The sequence below is a fragment of the Leucopleurus acutus genome (assembly GCF_964270905.1).
Source record: "Leucopleurus acutus genome assembly, chromosome: 20".
Lineage (NCBI taxonomy): Eukaryota > Metazoa > Chordata > Mammalia > Artiodactyla > Delphinidae > Leucopleurus > Leucopleurus acutus.
Window position 1 is genome coordinate 33,489,946 of NC_139162.1, and position 17,752 is coordinate 33,507,697.

Below are 17,752 nucleotides of genomic sequence, written 5' to 3' on the forward strand. Positions count from 1 at the left end.
GGAGTGGCCCAAACAGGCTCCTTCCTGGAGGTTAGACACAGACTGACACCTTCAGAAAAAGAAAGTTTTCAAGTATCTCAATTTATTCCAGGAGAAGGACACTTTATGTGGGAGAGATTGGATTTCTTGGAAATCTGGGCAGGTGGATAATTAAAGTGTTAAATGGAAAAATAAAAAGAGCTGCAATTCTTTTGTAATAGTAAAGAAGATCATATTGATTTTACAAGTCCTTTCATCAAATATAAAATGCTGCTGTCAACTGTTAGACGCACCAAATATTCACTAAGAAAGAAAAAAAATGCCCAACATGGGGAGTTTAGTAGGCGTTTCCAGCAAAAAGCTGGGAGACAAAAGAGTTAGCTCCCAATGTAACGGTCCACATAGAATAAACCTGCCTTGTAGAAAGGGACAGTGAGGAAAGGCATGAACCAAATTTGACACTGAGTGGAGAGTGCAGACTCTAGAACTGGAACTGCAGACTGGTACTCACCCAGGTTTGGGGTCTAAACACACACAGTGTGGTCCCAAATCCTCAAGCTGAGAAGTCATGGTAAAGAGGTTTCAGATGCAGGTGTTTCAGGTACCTTGCACCACAGATGCAAATTCTGAAGGAAGTGAACATAGATCCAGGCCAATAGAGAGGAAGATGCCATTGACTTCAGAGGTGCTAAAGCGTAGGGGGTGGAGGGTGACTGTGCATCTGAAAATCACATATATATGGTGTACATGTGTGTGGTGTCGAGACAGAGGAAAAAACCTTACGCGAGGTAAAAGGGAACTAAGAAATCATATGGGGGAGTTTCCCATCAGTACCCTTAAAGAAGGGCTGGGTACCACAGAGTAAGGAAATGGACTTACTCTGGCTTCTGAAAAGGGCCCACCCACAAAGCACAGCTTCAGGCCTCCCACGTTGTCTCCTCCTGGTGATGCTAGATGCTGCCCTCCCAGTTCTTTTGATGGCCTTGGCCTGTGGGTCCACTGGTGTTTCTTCAGGCCACGCACAGTGTGTCTTCATCCACTCCGGGTGTCCAACGGCCTCTCCTCCTGACATCTCCCTTTGCCGCAGAAGTCTGAGACCCGCTCATTTCTTGGGTTCCTGGAACAAGTCCTTGAATTCCTCAACCCCTCCTCCAGGAAGCTTTCCTTGTGGCCCAATGTGACCCCACCAGGGTACCGCACTTCCCTGTTTGCCTGGACCCTCTCCCACCCGACAGTATTGCTAAGTCTTTCTTTCCAGGGAACTCTGGAGTGGTGGTAGCTGGGATTGGACCCTTTTCTCCTGACTTCTCAAAAGTTGAGCCCACAGGAAAGGTGAGAGGCACTTGCCCTCAATGCTCAGGGTGGAGCCCCGGACCAGAAGCATCTGTGTCACCTGGAGCTTATGAGACAGGCAGAATCTCAGGCTCCACCCTAGACCTTCTGAACCAGAATCTGCATGTTAACAAGATTCCCTCACCCACCTTCTCCTTCCTGCCCCACGAAGGTGATTCCTCTGTACGCAGGTTAAAATTTGAGAAGCCCCATGTTGAACTGACTTGACGGTGGCCTTGAGGAAAGCCATCCACAGAGCCTGGGCAGTCTGCCATCTGGGTTCCTCCCTGCCCCACCTCCTCCCAGCCCAGGCCCTCGCCGGTACACATCCTCCAGCCCAGGGCCCGAGCAGCTCTTGGTGGGAGCACCGTGCCAGCCACACCCACACCCGGGAACCTGCTCTGGGCACTTGGCCCCGGAGCCTGAGGGGGGCCGGTTCACATGAAGGTCTGCTCCAGCAGCCTCTGGCTCCTGCTGGATGTGACACAGAGCCAAAGGTCTCCCTTTGGACGGGATTTGTCATCCTTATGAGACCCCATGCCTGGGATGCTGGCAGGTCTCTTACCCCCAAGCCAGGATGGGGAAACGGTTACTACCAGGGGCTCCCCAGCATTTTTGGAGCCCTACTGTGTGTCTAGGGCTTCTCTGATTACTGGCGGTCCAGCTCCGCCCAAGAGATATTCTTATCCCACTTAACAGACAAGGACACAGACACCCTGAGAGGTTAAGTGACTTACCCAAGGTCACACAGCCAACAACAGGTAAAGCAGGAAATTAAGTGCAGGCCTGTGTCACCCCCAGCCTGTGCTCTCCTCCGTGAGCACCACATTGGAGGACTGAGAGGAGAAGGTTGCAGATATGTCCCTGGGGATATGTCCCTTCAAGAGACTTTCACTCCTCTCTGCTTACAGGTGGGGAAACTGAGACCTGGAGAAGGGGCTCTCTCCAGGTCACATGGTGAAACAGGGGCAGCTCTAGGACTGGGGTGTCCACGTCAAAGTGATACGGTATGGCAGGCTGGGCAGACAGAATAATCCCGGATTGGGATTCCAAGAGGCCACGGGGGGTCACTCAGCTGGACCTGGGGGGCACAGGATCAGTACTGAGGCCTGAGCCAGGACGGCTAGGCTGCTAGCCAGGAGGCTCTGTTCAGGGTGGGCTCCAGCCCCATTGCCTACATTCCCTTAGCTCAGCAATGGTCTCCTAGCTGTAACTCTGCTTTGGAGCAGCAAATTCAGCTCCAGTTCCACTTGCTGGGGACAGGAAGCTCCCACCGTGTCCCCAGCCAGACCCTCCTGGGCTCCTCCAGAGCTTCCTGTCCTCCCGCAGCTGCCTTCCCAGAATCCTCCCTGGGGGGCCCAACAGCGCTGCCATCTGTTCTAGCATCCACCAGCCATCTTTATTCTAGCAGTCTCCTTTTACGCATGTAAATGTATTTGAAAAAGAAACTTCCTATTACAACCCTCCATGGAAAATCAGATTCACCTGCTATAATGAGAAGCTATAAAAATATATAATATAAAATATAATATAATATAAAAGCTATAAAAATAAGCACAGTGAAACCTCTCGCTGTTATTACACCTCTGTGGCCTTTGTCTGAGACAGGCCTTGAGTCTAAGGCTGCCAGATGTCCTCTGTTAAAAGAGACAGAGACAAGCCTTGGAGACCTGTCAGCACCACGTTGAGACTGCTCTCTGATTTACTCAGAAGGAATGGAAAATACCGCAAAGGGAAATCAGCTTCTGACCGCACGGCCTGGATCATGCGAAGTTCTCTGTGCGTTGTCCCAGACTAGTTGGGGCCTTGCTCCCTCTCCTGGGCCCCGTGGCCCCGATCCCCGTCCCAGGCCCTGTATCAGGCCTGCTTGATCAGTCGTGGGACTGGTTTCGGCTTTGGCTGACATCCTTGGCTTTCCTCACCCCACCTGGGAGGTGGCACCCAGGCTCCAGCTCTGGGCTTCACACCCTGACATCAGGTAAGACCCACAAATGGAGGGAGAGTTATGATTCGGTCAAAGCCAGAACCTGCAGTGTGTCCTCTACTTGGTGTCGCTGTGTCCCCTGGTAAGAGCCGAAATAATACCCCTCCCTGGAAGAGGCCCTGCACAAGCCCCACCGGCCCAGTCAGCAGAATATGCCCCTCACCAGCCTTACCCATACACCATGCACATTCTCCTCTCTCAGTAAACAACGACTCCTACTCTATGCCAGACCCTGTGAAGAGCTGGGGACGCAGCGGTGAACAGGACAGATTGGGTCCCTGTCCTCATGGAGCTGAAACATCAGAAGGGAGACACTTGCAGAGCAAACTGAAGCTGGGACAGAATGGTGTCCCTCAGACAGATGGTCAGGGAGGGCTTCTCGGAGGAGGAGGTGTTTAAGGGAGCCATAGGGGAGGCTGAGGAGGCAGCCACCGCAGCGTGGGGAGGGAAGAATTTTAAGCAGCGGGAAAGCGGAAGCACAGCTCTGAGGCAGGAACCTCCTCTGTCCCCAAGGAGCATCAGCCCAGGCCCGGGAGCAGGAAAGGGGCAGGTAGGCCCTGGACATCCCTTGCCCTGGCTGTGCCTGCTGAGAGGAAGGGTTCCAGGTGCTGACAGAAAGCTGCCTGGCAAGCCCATCTGTGCCGTGGCCCATCTCCAGCAACTGGCTCGTTGCAACATGAATGAGCTGGGAGCTCGTGTTCAGGGCACTCGGATCCTTTGGGTTTACGAGTGACAGAAACCCAGGGTAATCGGACAAAGAGAAATTTATTCTCTGAAAAGCCCAGGAATAGATTAGCTTCAAGTTGGAGCCCAAAACTCAAACCATGACCTCTACATCTGCTTTCTTTCTCACTTTCACTTTCTCTCTAAATTTCTCTTTCCTTGGTCTAGCCTTCTCTCTCAACAAGCACTCCTCCTGGTGACAAGATGGCTGTAGCAGCGCCAGGCTCATATGCTCCTTCTCTGCAACCCCACAGGAGCCCCCTGCAGGGCTCCTGTGAAGGCCGGGTCTGTAGGATGCGTAGGAATCGCCCACCCACATGCCCTTTCCTGAGGAGCCCAGGCAGGGCAGACCACAATGAACTCCCCCCGCCTTCACCAGAAATCGGTCACCACATGTTGTTTTGTAATCGGCTTTTAAATTTTTTTTTACTAGACTTAATTTTTTTTAGCGCAGTCTTAGTTTCCACAGCAAGATGGAGTGGAAGGTACAGGTAGTTCTCATACCCCCTGCCCCCACACATGCATCGCCTTCCCACCAGAGTGGCGCATTTGTCACAGCTGATGAACCTACGGTGACATATCATTGGCACTCAGAGTCCACAGTTTACATTAGCGTTCACCCTTGGTATTGTACATTCTATGAGTTTGGACAAATGTATTCACCATTATAATATACTGAGTGTGATAAAGTATGATTAGAGAAGGATTAAATTTTTTCTGTATACCATGAGCATTTTCCTGGAATATATAATATTTTCCCATGCTATTTTTAGTAACACTGATTTCTAACGTATGTGCCACCGCTGGCTTAACTGTCTTGTAAGGTTCCAAGTTTCCTAAGTGCAGGCACCACTGCAGCCAACGCCTTGATCCAGTGTCTTTTTCGTACTTGTGCTCTCTGAAGGCAATTTCTAGCAGTGGTATTTCTGAATCATAAACACTGTTAGTGATTTTGATAATATTAATTTCTCTCTCTCCTTAGAGTCTGTACTAACCCACCCCTCCAGCAGCTAAGTGTGAGAGATGCCATTTCCCTGAACCTTCCATAACACTGGAGGCTAGCATTTTTAAACTATTTTCAATGTGATACTGAGAAGTGGTTTCCACGGTTTAGTGTGCATTTCCTCCTTTCTGGTGAGTATGAGCATTTTTCTTAGGCTTCCTGGTCGTTTTTATGGTGCTGAAAGTTGTTTCTTTTCCCCTTTCCATCAGCCACTTCTGGAAGGAGGCGGGACCTGGAGAGGATCTATTCCGCAATTTTTAAAAAAATGGCCAGCAGATGGCGCTGCCGCATTGGCGGCACCGAAAGCTTCGCGGGCTGCGCTGGCGAAACGGCATTTAAACAAACAGGAGGGAAATTGAGCGTTTCTTTCAACAGAGAAAAACAAGACTTTGAAAAACCGTTGGAAGGGGTTTGAAAATGCTGAAAAGAAAGAGCTTTGCTGGGAAAGTGCTGATGCTTCGCTGCTTCTTCACTGCACTTCCCACCGCTCATGTTGTTTGGGGTACCCGGGCGACCCCCACTTGCGGTTCAGGACGTCACTTCTCGATTTCTTCTCCCTCATCCTCTTCCCCCAGCTCACACACCCAGAGGGGCGGAAGGAAGCCTCATCGCCGCCGCCCCTCCACCTCCTCGATCAGCAGGAGGCAGTGAAACCGCGACTCCTAACAGAATGGGCCGCATGAAAATAGCAGCAGCGCGCAGAGCCTCCAGGAGCAGGACCGCACCCACTGTGGCCCGACGTTTGGTCCGCTGGCTTCTGAGGGAGAGGGCTGGACTAAGCCTCCCTCCATATGGGAGGAGGGTCCTTCTCCAATATAGGGGTGGGGGCGTGGGCACCCACAAAAGCCCTGCCACGTGACTTTCCAGGAGGGAGGCCTTGGGTGTCACCCTCTCCCCAGATCCCACCTCCGATCTCTTGAGGACCTAGATGGTGCTGGGGGCTTCCCATCCATCTGCCTGCGGAACTGGAGGAGAGGGAGGGGCAGCATTACGTGACTTCTTTTTACCATTTAAATACCTGGGCCCCCCGGTCTCGAGAAGGTTGGTAAAGCGTGGGTCGAATGAGTAAGTAAATGGAAGGAAGGAAGAGGGGAGAGAGTGAGAGGATAAAGAAAAGTCTACCATGCTTGTTAGAGTGTAAATTGGTACAACTCTGGGGAAAACCATCTGGCGCCATCTACTGAAGCTGAACATAAACAGCTCTCTGAGGACCCACAATTCCACTCTTAGGAATATACCCCATAGATAGAGAGACACCATCTTCACCAAAAGACATGAGCTAGAATTTCAGGGCAGGACTACTCCCCAAAATATTCCCCGGCTAGAAACAACCCAAATCTCCATCAACAGTCAAACAGATAAGTAGATGGTGGTACATTCATGTGTTGGAATATTATACAGCCACGAAAACAAACTGCACTTATACACAAGGACGTGGATGAATGTCACAAACAAGACTGAGTGAATGAAGTCAGACACAAAGGAATGTAGCCTGTGTGATTCCATTGAACGATGTTCAAGAGGAGAAACTAAACGATAGAGGTTAGGGATGCTTACTGAGATGGCAAAACTCCCAGAAGGAAAAAAAAAAAAAGCAGAAAGCGTTGCTATGAAAGTTGAGAGAGTGGCTACTACTTCTGAGGGACAAAGGGTCAGTGGATAGGAGGCAGCGGAGAGCATCTCGGCAGTATGGGAATTTCTATTCTTCGTCCTGGGCGATGGTTACAAGAGTATTTGCTCTAATAATTTGCTAAGCTGTACCGTTGCATTATGCACTTTCTGAAAGAATGAATGGATGTAGCCAATATGAGATCAATATTTAGTGTGCACCAAGTAATGCAGCACTCAAGGCTGGAATTTGAACCCAAGGCTTCTGCCCCTAGCCTGTGCTGCCTTGTAGCACTAAACCAATGGGGAGGGGCTGGGAGTCAGGAGATGTGATTACCTGAACTTCAGGCCTCAGGCTAGTGAACGATGCAGACCAAGATACTTCACACCCACCCAGCAACTGTGGGGCTCGGACTCCAAATCCACACTTTCCTTAACCCCCAGGAACAAATCACGAAAGGTAGACATTCAGGAATAATCCTTACAGATGCCTCATTTAAATAAAGTGTGTGGTGAATTGCAGGGATGACGCCAGTTCTCTATGCCTCCCTGTCACCATGCCATTTGCCCCGTGACACTGCAGTTCCTCCACTACAGAGGCAGCGTCAATTTCCCTACTCCTTGAGTCCTGGTTGTTCTGGACACTTTCTTTGGCCTACATGATGTGGCAGAAGGGACAGTGTACCAGTTCCAAGCCTTGGCCTGAAGAGACCTTCTGTGTTTTGCTTGCACTCTTGAGCTTCTGCCATCGGCATGAGAAGAACATGCCCATGGTCTCCTACCAGAGGATGAGAGACTCGTAGAGCAGAACCAAGAGTAGCTGGCAGAGAGCCGACTGCCAGACATGAGGGAGAACTCAATCAAGATCAGCCACCTCTCAACCATGGGATTCGTGAACCCAAATAATGAATTGTTTTAAGCTACTGAATTTGGGGGGCTGTTTGTTATGTAGAAATAGCTAACTGATACATTGCCTGTAGACAACTGTGGAGTCCAGGAACTTGTTGGAAGAGGTTCCAGAAAGGAGATGCCCAGGATGGGGGGTGATCAATGCCGGTCTGCCCAACACCCCCGCCTTCGCTGGATTCCCTTTGAGGCTCCGAGCAGCCTCCATGTCAACATTACCAGTGGGGCTACTGATGCCTGCCTACAGAGAATCTATCACACCAGGCCCTTGGTTCAGCCCTTTACACACTTATCTCACATAACCCTTACAATAGCCCTATGAGGTAGGCACTATTACCATCCCCATTTGACAGATAAGGAGACTGAGGACAAGAGGTTAGATGAGCAGCCCAAGGGACCATGGCTTGTAAGAACTAGAGCTGGGATCTGACCTCAGAGCCTGTGTCATCCTGCCTGTCCATCCCAGCCAGCTCCCCCAGGAGCATCTTCCCCAACTGCAGGACGCCAAGTCCCTAGACTCTCAAAAGAAGGTCACCCTCCCCCCCGTTTGCCTTCTCCTCTTCCTCGGGGCCACCGGGTCCCCAGCATGAAGACTGTGCTGAGCAGAAATCCTGTCCTAGCAGAAGATGGTTCCTGTAGATAAACAAGAGGCCGGTTTACAGGAAACAATCAGTGGAAAGGATGCTTTGCAACAACTTCTAAACAGGATGAAGTGTGTTGGAACAGAGTTTGTCATTCTGATGGGGAATCTTGGAATATTGGGGTTGGAGGGAATTCCAGAGCTAATCCAGTCCAAGTTTCAGACATTTTTTAAGCCACAGAGTCTTCTTCAAATGAAACGTGATATAGAAACTGAACACAGAAGAAAGACCAAAGCCAAGCTTTTCAGGCTGGGAGGTCTGGGAGCTCTACCTTAGGCCCATCGGTGGCACCCCTGGGGCTTCGTGGAGCACTATTTGAGAACCACTGTGGTGGCCCCGTCGGGTCACTTTGCTGATGAGAAATGTCCTCAAGGTCACAGAGCACTAGAGTAGAAGAACCAAGACTTGAACTCAGATCTGCTGCCTCCCACCCCTGGGCTTGCTCTTCTGTTCCAAGTGTTCAGGAATAAAAACACTCATTCCAAAAGGAAGGCATACACCTGAGTTTTTTTTTTAACATCCATTTTTCAAAATGGTGCACTGGGCATCTCACCTTAGTCATTGGATAGAATCGCTCAGTCAGCACATTTCAGGAAAACTTTTTTTTTCATTGCTTTGTCATATTTAGCTTGGGGTCCACTGGGACCCTGGACCCTTTTTCCCGGGATCACCTGCCTTGATTATTCTCCCCTCATCTCACTGCACAGCCCTTGTTTAGCCAGCTCCCTAGGGAGCAGCTACCCCTAGAGCAGCTTTTCCCTGCTGCTTTTGCAACCTCTTCTACTTTCTGGGGTGATGGTCAGGATGCAGGTGTCTGCAGATGTGAGAAGGTGCTCCAGAGCACCCCCCAGGTCCAGGAGGAGCCAGAGAGGCCAGGGAGGGAGCTGGGCAGCGTGCACGGGGCGTCTCTGGGTTTTGCCTGCTTGGCTCTTTCTGGAAACAGCATCTAGTCATTCTCTTTTGGGAGCCACCCCTCCCTGATTCCCAGCCATGTAGTTTGGGGAGAAAGTTGTATTCGTTTCCTAGGAATTCTGTAACAGATCACCACAAACTGGGTGCTTAAAACAACAGAAATTAATTGTCTCACAGTTCTGGAGGGCAGAAGTCTGAAATCAAGGTGTCAGCAGGGCCGTGCTCCCTCCGAGGTTCTGGCGAAGAACCCGCTTCACGCCTCCTGGCTTCTGGTGGCTTCTGGCAATCCTTGCCATGCCTTGGTTTGTGGGTACATCACTCCAGTCTTCGCCTGCATCTTCACATGACCTTCCTCTGTATGTGTCTGTGTCCACATTTCCCTCTTCTTATAAGGACACCAGTCATCGGATTAGGGCTCCTCCCAAGCCAGTATGGCCTCCTCTTAATTTGGTCACATCCACAAAGACCCTATTTCCAAATAAGATCACATTCGCAGGTACCAGGTGTTACGAGGTCCATCTTCTCCCCTCCTTTACACACCTGGCCCATCTGGTTCCTCGTCCCATTTCTGCCCTTCCCCCTCCACCGCGTGGGCCCCCTTGATCCTCAGAAACACCAGCATCTTTCCTGTGTCGGGCCCTTGCTCCTGCTGGCCCACCAGCTTGGGGTGCTCTTCCCACGGCTCTTCAGGGCACCCTCCCTGGGGACCCGCCACTCTCTTGCCTCCTCCCATTTATCTCTTTAACAGCTCGCATCCCCAGGAAAAATCCTCTTGGGGTCAGCTCATTGCCCCTCTTCCCCTTGAGTATGAGTCCCTTTGGGGCCCAGCTCACCAGGCCCCTGCCCTTGGTACCTAGAAGGGTGTCTGGCTGAGCCAGCATCATGGGCGTGTGACCTCTGCAGTCCCATGGGACCCCACGCCTACAAGGGTCACACGCTTGATTTAATGTTCTGCTGTCACGGACCTGAAAATCTTAATACTTTTTGAAAAAAGGTCCCACATTTTCATTTTGCACCGGCCTGGTAAATTACGCAACCTGTTCTGGTGTCCGGCAGAGAGAAAGCACTCCATAAATAATTATCGAATGACGCCGCAGCACCCCTTGCGGGGAGGCAGACACTATGCCCTGCAGATCTCCTTCTGGGGGGCTGGGCCAGGACCCTACCCAAGCTTAAGCAGAGAAGCAGAAAGGGGAAGACTGCTGGGATGGGCAAGGTAGGAAGTGGGGAAGGAGGCAAGGCCAACCTGAATCCCATGCCTCTGTCCCTGGGTCCCTGAAGACACCTCAGAAAGAGCAGCAGCAGAGCGCTGGTGCCAGGAGGGGCTATAGGGCTGCGGAGCTGGGTGGGGGGGAAGGGAGAGACAGGCTGCAGGAAACTTCCTGCTGTCCCCCGCTCAAGAACTAACACAATGAACTCACTCACTCTGCGGGGCACACCTGGACGGCCAGGTGCACACCTGGAGCACGGGGAGGGCCCTCTGGCTCATCCAGACCAGTCTCTCCCAGAGTGGAGGTGTGGCCAGCCCAGTGACCCCATCCTTTAAACCACCTGCACCCCAGAGTCACACATCAATCCCCTTTCTCTTCCTCTAATTATGGCCAGGAGAAAGCCCCCCTGACACTTCCCCAACTCTTGCCCATCTCTGCTTTTAACAAAGAGATGGCTGGGCTTCCCTGGTGGCACAGTGGTTGAGAGTCCGCCTGACGATGCAGGGGACACAGGTTCGTGCCCCGGTCCGGGAAGATCCCACATGCCGCGGAGCAGCTGGTCCCGTGAGCCATGGCCGCTGAGCCTGCGTGTCCGGAGCCTGTGCTCCGCAACGGGAGAGGCCACAGCAGTGAGAGGCCCGTGTACCCCCCCCAAAAAAACAAAGAGGTGGCTGCTCTCCTCTTGTTGCTTCCGGTGGACAAGACTGTCTGGCTAGAACTTCTGACGTTGTGTTTCACTGTATTTATTTTTATGGTTATTTTTTTTATTATGGACCTGATACTGTCTCATTTTTCCCCCATTTATGTTGGTGACATAACTGTTCCTTATTAAATAAAATGCATTTAAGTTAGGAAAAGGGAATCTTTGTGAATAATGGCCAGGTGATGGTGGATGTGGCAGAAACTGGCATATTTGGCACATGCCATACGGCAGCGGGTCCCGAGAAAAAGGAGGAGGGCGTTCTGAATTCTGGTCCGGGCCCTGGTACAGAATGGACACGGAGGCTCAGACTGGGGACAGGACGTGTCTGGAGTCCCACGCAGGCTAGTGGTGAGGCCAGTTCTCTGGGCCCCCTGCCCAGTTCTCCCCTCCAGCTGACCAGTCAGCCTCACAGGTCTGTGATTCATGATGAATCCAAGGCTGGGCTGCCGCCTTCCTCCCAGAAACTCCCTTCCACCAAGTCCCTTGGGGATGCCCCTATCCCCGCAACCTCAGGGTTCCTGGCCCATTTAATAACCCAAGCTGTGGGCGAATCCTCCTTAACAACCCTCAGACAAGCAAGACTGGAAATCACGTTTCTGCTTTGAAAACTGTCACCGACTGCCTTTCCCACCTTACGCTCAGCAAATCTTCACAGGCGGTGTTTTAAATACTCTTTCTCCTTTTGCTGTGATCAAAGCACTTGCTTGTTCCCCTGATAGGTGACAAAAGATGTCAGAGAGACTAATGAGAGAATGTGGTGGCTGCCCGCTTCCTTTCTCTTGGGGGAAGAAGGCTTGCAGGGCGTCTGGGGCTGGGTGGCCTTTAGGATTTGGGGGGTGAGTGCAGGGAGAAGGGTAGAGGCTACAGGCAGGGATGGAGGAGGGGACCTCGGGCAGGCTGATCATTTCCCAGCATGCATTTCCCCTTCTCCTGGACAGAGCATCCTAATTTCGCTTTAGGATAACTACCCTTCCTCCACCCTCAACTGTTTCAGGAGCTGTTGGCTCCAGCCTCGGCCATGGGCTGTGTGCGGGACTTAGACCTTGTATTCTCCTGGCCCTGGCACTTGGTATTGTGGTGGGCGTATCAGCCAATCAGAACGGTGCAGAAGCGATCTTGGGGCTCCAACTGGATTGACTACTGGGAGAGAAGAAGCTCTTCCGGCTGGACTTGGTGGGACAGTGATGTAAGCCTGGAGCTGCTAGGAAGTTTGCCCAAGAGGGACTAAGCAAATGGAGCCCCCAAGTGGAGGGAGAAGTGGACGGACACTGAGTCCTGATGATCTTAAGTTCCTGGATCAAACTGTACCTGAATACAAAGGCAATAAACTCCCTTTTTGCTTAAGTTGTTGACGTTTTTCTTTCATTCTGACAACAGATGGCCATTTCATGATCATCTCTTATCATCTGAACGTGTATCTTCAAGCACTTCACTCCCTATAGTGAGGCTACACATCCCTATGCCCAAGGATATAAATCCAGTTTCTTCCATTCTCTACATTTCCAGACACAATTTCAGCCCCTTCCAGGCTCATCACACGCCAACACTGGAAGACTCTCGGTTAGCAGGCACAAGTCCAGATGTGGAAACTGGGACTCACTCAGGTAGGATACCACATGGAGAGTTCCTGGGATGGGTCACACCTCTGGGGTTGTCTCTGCCTGGGTATCTTCCCACCCAAGAGATAGCCCAGAGGAATGGATCAAAGCCTAGAGACTCCTGCAACTCACGCTCCTTGAACATGACAGTCCCATTTTCCAGGTTCAGGGACCGAGGCAGCCAGGGCCAGGAACATCTGACACTCCTACTCTCATCTCTTCATCTTGACACACACTCAGCACTTAACCCTCCAGCTTGCAGCTAGGAGAGAGGGAGAATAAGCGCTGACGTTGACTGTGATCCTGGATTCAGCCATGCCCAAAGGCCCTAGATCTACCTCTTGGATCTTTCAAAGGCCAATAAATCCTTTTTAGGCTAAACCAGGTTAAGTTGGGATTTGGTCACTTGTAACCAAAAGAGTCCTGATTATATAGCTGCCTTCAAATATTTGAGAGGCTGTGTGTCATGGGACCAAGGGAACAGCTATATCCAGCCAGCCCCAGAGGTCAGGAGGAAGACCTGTCACAGGAAGCTCACCTTTCATGGGCCTCCCTAGTTATCTAGGTGGAGTAGAGCCCCTGGAAGCAGTGGGAGGGAAGGCTGGCAGTGTGGGGACATGATGGAGACCAGGATGCATAGGAAACCACAAATGCCAGGGCAAGGTGCCCCTGAGAGAGGGGCTGGTCTTCCAAGAACTGGGGCCATAGATGCCCCAGACCAATGGTTCTCAAAGTGTCGTCTCCAGACCAGCAGCATCATCATCACCTGGGAATAACAAATGCAAATCCTCAGGCCCCGCCTCAGACCTACTAAATCAGAAACTGGGTTTGAGGCCAGCAATCTGTGTTTTAAAAAGACTTCCAGGGGGTTCTCATGCTGAACAAAGCTTGGGCACCACTGGTTTAGACATTTCAATAAATTAAATGTGCTCAGTGAAGAGAGTAAATTATTTACTATTGAAAAGAGACGCGGGGAGCCCAGAGCCCAGCTATTGAGTTTTCCTGTTCCCAAGCGTCTCAGGGACACTTAGCAGTTATAGATACCAGTACAGTGGCTCCATGCCTCTCCTACAGGCTTGCACCAAGCAAGGTGGCAAGGCAAGGGATGGCCACCACCTCCAAACCCCTCCAAGCCCATTTGCCTCAGCCTCCTCCTGGGGACCCTCCTCCACTGAAGAAACCCCGGGAAGCATCCTGCCAGGCCCAGCATATGGAGAGGAGGGCACGGCCCAGAGGGTGTGAGCACTGGGCCATGGTTGACCAGATGACCCATAGCCAGACCAGCTAGGAGCAGATGCCAGCCAGATCCCTGACCACAGCCCTCGCTCTGTCCCCAACTCCTTTTCAGTAACTCCACCTCATATTAGTTAGGATAAGCCTGGGTTATCCTGGCAGTAACACACTGACCTGACCTCTCAGTGGCTTTGTACATCGCATATTACTTTCTTCCTCTTGCAAAGTCCAGAGCAAGTCAGGTGACTTTCAAGGATGGTTTTCCTCCTGCAACGTCATCTTAGCAAACCAGACTGCTTTGCTCTTGCAGCTCTGCCATCTCAATACAAGGCTCTAGGGGCAGGGAGGACTGGGGGGATGGGCACAGCTCTTAAATCCTTCCACCCAGGTCACTTCCACTGGCAATCCATCAACAAGGACCAGCCTGTGGCCCCAGGTAGCTGCGAGGGGGCTGGGACACAGGGGGGAAGCTCTCAGACACCCCCAGCTGTGGTCCACTCTGCCACCTCCCTGGAATCACTCATTTCGTCACCAAACACCTATTGAGGAATGACTTAGAACCTGCCCCCTGCACAGCATGGGGTCCACCACAATGAATGGGACAGACTTGGTCCCAGTCCTTAAGGAGCTCACGGGGGGTGGGGTGGGAAGATCAAGCAGACCCTCATCGAAGTCTCCCAGGACCCCATTTCTGTGCCCCCTTTGTTACAGCATCACCTTCCGTCCTGACATTAGTCAGCTTTCATCCCTTGACTGAGCCTCGGTTTTCTCATCTGTATAATGGGGATAATAAGAGAGTAACAGAAGTCATCCAATTACAATGAGAAACGTAAGTCACAGACTGGGGAAGCCTCACAGCCCTGGGCGGTGGAGCCGGGATCCAGACACCGTCAGTCTGATTCTACGGTTCAAGCCTCTTCAGTGGCTCTGGTCTCTTCAGACCTTCCTGGGTGAATGGCCCCTGCAGAGTTTCCCTCAAGCTTTTAAACTTTCTATAAGGAGGGGATTTGACAGCCCAGCCTCCCGGCCAAAGCCAAGGTTGGCCATGCCTGGCCTCGAGCCAACGTGGTTCCCCAAAGATAACTTGAGACAACCCAGCCTGACTTCCGAGGCATCCCTGAAACCGGCTGCTGGCTCAGGTCACTCCAGAAGGGCCATAGCAGCTCTCCCACCCACTGGGCCATGGACAAGTTCAGCTCCAAGCCCCTCACCCCCACTGCCCTTTCTCCAGACTTAGATGCGATTGAAAAGCTTACCACGGGACCAGCAAGGCCACCACTGCCACCATTAGAAACCTGATCCCCAGTTGCTGATTAAAACCAGGAGGGGGTTTTAATCAGCCGCGGCCATATGCTATTTAACTGAAGATGAAAGTACGAATGATAAGCATCATCTCGGAAAGGATGTCGTTAAAGGAAGAGCAGAGCAGCAAGTGGCATCTTTTATCATTACAGCAGCCCCTCGCCAAGCTCTCGTTAGGGGCTTTGAGGACCATCTGGGCCCTATCTTCATTATGCAGCGCTTACAGTGTCATTGTGTTTGACGACGACTCCCGAGCCCACACCACACTAAACTTCTAAATATACAATTAATGCCCATTAATTATAGTTTTCAAACCAGCAAAATGATCCTTCATTAACTTAATCGCCTCTTCTATTTTATCAGGAAATTGTATTCTCTCTTCTCATAATCCCCGCATCTGAAGCCACCCGTTGGCGGCGGCACGTGACGCTTGGCCCACTGTTTGTGGGACAGCCTGCCTGCCTGTCCCTGGCCATCTCAACACCCCCGGGCCCGCCCTCCACCGTGAGACGGGAAGCTACCGCGGGCCTCCAGAGCATTCCTACAGGTTGTCCGAGCAGGCGTGGGGTCCAGAGAATGGTGGTGGAAGTGAGGCTGGGGCAGCTGCCACCCCCCGGCACCTGGTCAAGCTGGACCCCAGGTCGGATCGAACCGGATTTAAATCAGTGTGTGTGGGGTGGCGGGGTGGGGGGCGATGTGGAGAGGAAACTGGGGTCACCACCTTCTGAACCACTGTGTGTTGTCCTCATCCTCACTGCCGGCAGCCGTGGAGCCCCCCTTCCCAGTCACACTAGCCAGCCACTTATGGTATTATTAACCCCATTGCATGAGTGGGAAAACTGAGGCTCACAAAGGGGAAATGATTTCCTCAAGACTGCAGAGCAAGTCGGCAGCCAGTTGGCTGGGACTCAGACGCTGGTTGTCTAACCCCCCAGGAGCGGCCTCACCCTATTTGCAGGCAGGAGAGCTGGCACGACTGTCCAGCAGCTTTCCCTCCCCATCACCCCCTTAGCGTGGAGGGTGCTCTCCTGCCCCATTGCCTTTGGCTCAGCCCTGTGACCTGCTTTGGCCAATGGGATGGGAGCAGATGTGATGCCCACCACAGCATCTGCATCTTGGATGGTCAAGAGATGCTCAGGGAAAAAAAAGGGAGGCGGAAGGGCAAGGAAGAGAGAGAGAGAATATCACAGAACACAAGCTTTGCAACCTGATTGGGTCAAATGCCCTAGAGAAATTGTATAACCTCATAGCCTTACCTTTTCCATCTGTAAAATGGACATGATAGAAAACCTACCTTGTAAAGTGAGGATTAAATGGACAGTGCTTTACCTCCAGTGGGATTTGGATACCGTGGCACCTCAGAGAGCCTAGAGGAAGTGGCTGCTTCCTCACCCCAACTCCGTGGGTCCCCGAGCCCATCTAGATTCTGTTAAAGCCCTATTACAGTGTTCTATACATTTAAAGGATCTCTACGGTTCCTTGCCTCTGCTCCAACTTTGTTTCCACAGTCTGCTTTTAAGCCCTATCACCGCATCTCTTGTATGCCTTAGTTTACAGACAAGCAGTTGTGATGTGGGGGGAGCGTGGATGGCTCAGGAGGGGCACATGGCTCAGCCTTGGTGTCAAGGGGGGCACCTTGGTGTCAAGGGGGGCACCAGGAGCCAGGTCTCGAAGAGGGAGTGGGGCAGATGCACCACAGACCCAAGGCCACCTACAACTTCAGCTGCAACTCTGAGGAACAGCCCAGCAAGCACAGACTCCCGTTGCCCCGGCAGGCTCGCCTCCCTGCAAATTCCTGGGGCCCCCTCCAGTCCCCCGGGAGTCTGCTTGCAAGCACACAGCCTGGAATTGAGGAGGCATCACCCTGAGACACAGTCTGGAACCAGCGAACACATGCTCCAGCCTTTCGTCCTGCAGGTGGACACGCCGGGAGCACTCCGTACATCTCCCAGAGGTCCACCACCTCCACAGTAAAGTTTTGAGGTAGGATGATGAGTTCCTTCAGGGGCATGTATCTGGAACTCCTTGTCAACAGCCTAGAGACGGCCATCAAGGCCGTGGCAGTGGATGAGAACCCCGAAAGTGAGTCCATGGAGGAGACACGGAGGCCAAAACTGAGATTGAAGCAATGCCACTATTTTTAAAACTTTTTATTTGAAATACTTACAGATTCTGCAAAGATAGTACAGAGAGGTCCCATGTACCCAGTTTCAATGCTGCAATTTTTAAAGGAGGATTAGGCAAAGCTGACTGCTAAAAGCAGCTCAGAGAGGCGGGAACAAATCCAAAAGGGCTTGATGGCAGGGAAGCAATTTCACTTAGGATTCAGTTTGATTACAAGGGAGAGCTGTTTAAACAAGTGAGAAGTTGATTTCTTCCTCATTTAATAGTCTAAATGTAGATTCCAGGTCTGGAATAAAAGCCCTGGTCCTCGAAACCCTTAAGGACACAGGCTTCTGCCAGCCACTCCACCATCTCTGGGGTGCTCTACTTGTCCTCATGGTCCGAAATGGTGGCTAGAATTACAGTCATCACACCTGCTTTCCAGGCAGCAGAATGGAAGAAGGAACGGAGAATAAAAGGGATGATAGGAATAAACGAGGCAGCTCTTAAGGCA